Source organism: Solanum lycopersicum, chromosome 5 (assembly GCF_036512215.1).
Source record: "Solanum lycopersicum chromosome 5, SLM_r2.1".
Classification (NCBI taxonomy): Eukaryota; Viridiplantae; Streptophyta; class Magnoliopsida; order Solanales; family Solanaceae; genus Solanum; species Solanum lycopersicum.
The window spans coordinates 32,188,648-32,194,783 of NC_090804.1; positions in this window are offsets into that span (position 1 = coordinate 32,188,648).

The following is a 6,136-nucleotide window of genomic DNA, read 5'->3' on the forward strand; positions in this document are numbered from 1 at the left end:
CAGTTATTTCAGACTCATTAAACTTAACATGCTCTCTTTCTTCCACATAGAGTGTTCTTTGTTGAACACTCTGTATGCCTTACTTGTAGATGAGTACCCCACGAAAACACCTTCATCACTTCTGGCATCAAACTTACCTAGGTCATCTTTCCCATTGTTCAACACAAAGAATTTGCATCCAAATGGATCACAAGGAGCAATTGAAGGCTTTCTATCATTCAACATCTCACAAAGTGTATTCTTAATCAGAGATCTAATAAGGTACCTATTAGTCACATAACAAGGTGTGTTGATTCTCTCAGCCCAGAAATTCATATCAACCTGTGAATCAATCATCATGATCCTGGCAATCTCTACCAACGTTCTATTTTTTCTTTCAACCACCCATTTTTACTGAGGTGTTCTAGGTGCTGAGAAGTTGTGGTTTATGCCATGTTCGTTGCAAAACCCTTCAATCTTAGATTTTACAAATTATGTGCCATGATCAAATCTGATGCTTCCAATCTTGTAATTTAGCTTTGATTGGATTTGGCGAATATAATCAATTGTCCAGCTGTCTCATTCTTTGGTTCTCAATAACATGTTCCACGTGTACCTAGAGAATTCATCAACAACAACAAGAATGAACTTCTTACCTCATCTTCTCTGGACTTTAACAGGTCCACAAAAATCCATGTGAAGAGAGGTATGGACGTGCTGAATCATTTCTTCGCTTTGAATGACGATTTAGTCTATTTTCCCTTTGCACATGCATTACAAATTCTATCATTTGTGAGATTTATTTTCGGTAAACCGTGGACCAGGTTCCCTACAACAAGTTTGTTCAGTTAGGAGGAGCTTACATGACCCAGACGTTGGTGCCATTTATCAGCGTCATCGCTTTGAGCACTTAGACCTTAAAGGTCATCTCTTTTAATGGAATCAAGATAAGTGGGATACATGTTTTAGCCCTTGTATCTGACATTACAATTCTTTTTGTTGCACAGTTTGTAACTGCATACTTTTGGTCATGAACTTGACCTCATTTCCTTTAGCACAAATATGAGATATGCTCAGTATATTGTACTTGAGACCCTCCACATAGTGTACATTATTGATTGAGTTACTGCCAGATCTCCCCATCTTTCCAATTTTGATAATTGAACCTTTCTTTCTTCAACTAAACGATACATCACCACCTTGGTGTGATTTCAAAGAGAGGAAGTTTGAAGTACTAACTGTCATGTTCCTAGAGCATCCGCCATCCATGTACCAGCACTGACCTCTTCCTCTCTTCTGCACAAGAATTACTTATTAGTTTTAGGAACCCACATCAGTTGGAGTTCCAAGTAACTGTCAAAAAGCTTAACAAGAAACCTTCTTGTCCAAGGAGGCAAGGTGTTCTAGCTGAAACGAAGGCGAGGACCAGGCCCCTTCCGCTCTTTTTTCACATTTCTGTTAAATTTGACAGATTTAGCACAGGGACTAGGTCCCCATTATTTTGTTTCTTGATCATTATCAGATCCGAAAAAATTCACACGCCTTTTTTTTTTTAGCTATTTTAAGTTTATCACGATTCTCTTTTAGGTGTCCATTACATCCACAATGGGTAAACAAAAGATTATCAGCTACAAACACATACTTTGTATGAGGATTATACGGTGGTTCTATCTGTCTGCAGCCCCGCCTTTTCTTCCCATTGTAACTATACTAAGTCAAGTTGCAGAGAATCTTGGAAGAGTCAGACCACTTTAGAGAATGAGTCAACTCTTCTTTGATCCTACTCAGATCTGTTGTCAGTTGAGACTTAGTTTCAAGAGAATAAGCTAAATTAGATTCAAAGATTTTAATCTTGTCCTCTAATTCTTCCTTAAAAATACTAAGTTTTCGTTTGTCATTTTCTGAGGTGCTAGGCTTCTTTTCAAGAGTTATGTTGCGATATTCCAACATCCATATTCTGGCACTCATTTCAGAAACTTGGGCTACAAGAGCAGTATTTTCATTTTCACACAAAATTGATTTTTCATTCAACATTAAGTTTTCGGTAGTACGCCCATCCACAAAATCAATTAGCAAAGCAGAAAGTTTCCTCAAATAATATGCAGGAAGATTATCTAGATCATCCTTTAGTTCAAAGAGGGTTACCTCATTGAAGTCTTCTTCATCATCAGATTTTTCCATCAAGGAGAATATTGAGTTGAAAACACTCCCATCATCTTTAATAGACATCATTGACACATTCTTATGATCTTCAACATCTCCTTCTGATTCAGTTGAATCATCTCCCAGACAACAAAAGGGCTTTTTCACAAACTAATCAACATGAGCCTTCCTATGAAAGGTGTCTGGGACCAAGTCCTTGTTGAGATGTCTGGTTTCATGAGATTCCTTCTTTTGACTAGGAAGATTTCTCATAACGTGACCAGGTTTACTACATTTATGTCACATATTATTTGTTGTAGCAGTTCTGCTGGTTGATGCTTTCTTCTGAAATCCTCCATGCTTTTTTATGATCTTTTGAAACCTATTAGTCACATATGCTATCTCAGCCTCCTCCTCAGTCATCTCACTTTGAGGCGAGTCAAGTGCAATGAACTTCTCCTTCTTTGCTTCTTTCGTTGAGGTTACTTGCTTCCTGATCAACTCATATGTTTGCAAATTCCTTGTCAGCTCATCCATAGGAAGTGTCATCAGCTCATCCTGGAATGAGTTCTCTCAGTCCTCTAAGCTCATTAGTCATAGCAGTGAAGCGAGCTTTCATCTCAAAGATAGTTTCACCTTCCTTCATTACAAAGTTCTTATATTGAGTGGTGAGCATGTCAACTTTTGACTATTTCACTCGGTTAGTTCCTTCATGAGAAGTTTGAAGACAGTCCCAAATCTCGTTTGAAGTTTCACACACAGAGATTCTATTGTACTCGTTAGTACCAATGCCATATACTATAATTTTTTTCGCCTTGAAATTTTTTTCAATCTTTTTCCTGTCGACTTCACTCTAATTCTTTATGGTCTTGACGACATTGGTGGTAAGTTCTTTGACCTTTACTAATTTAAGGGGAATATAAGGTCCATCAAGAATGACATCCCATAGCTCGGTATCCTCTACATTGATGTAGTCATGCATTCGATTTTTCAACCATCCATAGTACTGACCATTAAATTGAGGTGGCCTAGTCGATGATTGTCCTTCATCCATATTCGGTGAAGCAACCATTTCTTCAAGATCTTCCTTTTCTTGGTGTTAACTAATCATAAAAGTGAAGCTCTGATACCACTTGTTGGAATTTATGCATCCACTTACATTGATGGGACCATGTCCTTAATAAAGTAATAACAACAAATAAAGAACAGATGGAGAAAGTAAAGATTGACAAGCAACTTTACGTGGAAATCTCTTTTCTCAAGGAAGGAAAACCACGAGCTTTTCTCAATAGGACTTTTCAAAACAACTTCTACTAATCTTCAACAAGCAAGAGTAAAAGTCAGTTACAACAAGAGATTAACCTACCAATCTCCACTCTAAGTAAGACTTGCTATCACTTAGCTGAGTCTGAGCAGATACAACACTGATCTTTATACTAATCCTACCTGATTAATATAGACTTGAAGTTAAGGCCTTAATTTACCCTTAACCGAACCCTTACAATGAGTCAGCCATTTTTGAAACATTTCTTTCATAGTTGAATCAAATCCTACGATATAAGAACAATTACAAGCAAACAACTGCAACAAGTACAAAAAATAATAAACACACTTCTGTCAGTTCCATTGCTGTTCTTGAAGCTTGAAAATTTTTATCTTTAAAAGAATAAGTAAGGAGTTGTTGTTTGTTTATTTATACCATGAAAATTTATAATCCATCAAACAAATAACCTCGTCACTTCTAATTGGTGAATTACTCTACCGCTTCACCAACTTCCTGACGGAGAAAACTTTTACAGTTGTCCAATACTTTGACGCCTAAATGAGTTCTTCATACTCTGCAGGGGACCAGGTCCCTACACTTGTGAGTTGATCATCAAAAAATTGAGAAGCACTAAGCTTTTATCACTTGTAATGACTTATTTGACAAACAACGTGATAGATGATAGTTTTCTCATCAATACAAGACCCTGAATGCATGTTTTCATCACATTAATATGATATAAGATATTATGGTTAATCTTTCCATTTCTGTAAATAATAAACTCAAGATACTTGAAACTTCCTCACTTTACCATGATATTTAATCTGATAGCACTAAACATATAATAGTTACCTCGGTTGCACAACCAACATAATTTTGTTTTAGAAAATTAATCAAATTTGGTTGTACATAAATTTATATTATTAATTACGGAAATCCCACCTTTTAGTTTACTTATTACCATTATCCCCTATAAGTTTTTACAAATTTTCAAAAGACCTCTTTCTCGCGCATCATATCAATGTATTTCGCGCATTACATTAGTGTATCATGTATAAAATGTACCTTGAACATCAGATTAGTGTATCTCACGCATCTGATTAGTGTATCACGCGCATGAGATTAGTGTATCATTTTTAAAATATACCTCGCGCATCAGATTAGTGTATCTTGCGCATCAGATTAGTGTACTCGCACATCAAATTAATGTATCTTGCACATTAGATTGATGTATCATCATTTATATTACTGTATTCCTTTTAAAGGATTATTGTAATTATAAACTTTTAAGGGATAAATTGTAACTTTGCCTTAAAAGTGTGCTATTTATGTAATTTGCCCTTTATCTTACTAAAAAGGCATTCTATAAGTAAACTTATTTTTGGGCCTAATACATGCGTAAAGGGGTTTTAGCTAAGTGAACGGGCCCATTAGTTAATCTAATCTTACACCCTGAGACTATTTATATCAACCCTATTATAGGTTTTGGAAGACCGGCTAAATTATCTAGAGAACGGCTAGGGTTTATTGAAATATTTTGGATAGTAAAACGATGATATTTAAATTGTGGAGATGGGGCATCTATCTGATACATGAGTAATTTTGATATAAATAATTGATTCGTGATTGTTGCAGATGATCCACTTCTTCAAGGAGAAAACTCGTAAGTATCCTAATGAGCATATTACTTACATACAAATGTTAATATCACAAACTATTTAGACATCACAACTTTCTCTCCATGTAAGGAAAGTGTTTTTTTTGACACTATGAAATATATGTGCATAAGGTGTAATCATTATAATTGACTTTTCTTCAAAAATCTCAAAACAAATAGGGTTTCACCCGATTCAGATTTTCAACAGAACACTCAAAATCACTTGATAAATAGCCAGAAATTGTTTAGCTAAATGAAGAGTTTTCTCTTTAAAAGATAAATCTGATAACCTCAAAGGATTTATTTTTTAATCTTAGTTGAATTTTCTTTGATGTTATCATATATTTTTCAATTGAAATATACCATTCCTCATTTATCTAACACAATTTATGTTTATTTGTTGAGTAGCTATGAGTGTATATGAAGTAAAATTGATCTTTTTAAGTAATATGAATGATAAATTTAATAGTATTGGTGTGTCTATAGATGTGGATATGCAAAGTGAACATTTTGAAATTGTATCACGGTAATGTAATGAATTTTATAGTTTATATAAATCAATTTGTATCAAATGGTAGCGGGTGATAGTAACAGCAAAACATAGAGGGTGAATTTTATTTACAAGTTGATGAGATTCATGAATATGACGGTGGAGTTAATAAAAAGAGGATAATTGATATATATACTTATACCTAAAATATTGAAATTGAAAGAGTATAAAATTTGTGAAATTGAAATAGAGTATACATTTCATGATTCTCATGCTCAGGAAGTAAACAAACTCTTTCCATTCTAAATCCACTCCTGAAGTCACGTCTTTTAGTATAGGGACCGAAGTAAAGTACTTGAGAGTTGCTCTTTGCCCAAAGCCCTACTTTTGACTTAGTTAGAAATACCAAATCTAAATAGCTTTAGCATTTATTGAGTTCAAAAGGTATTTCTAAATTCTAGAACTGAAATGTTCGATACTCCATTTAATTTTTTCATACAGAAAAGAAAATATTTAGATAAACGTTAAATTTTATGGGGTAACACAAGAATTTAGGGATATGAAGAGTGGTTTAAAGATTGCTAAATTGAACAGATAAGATGCT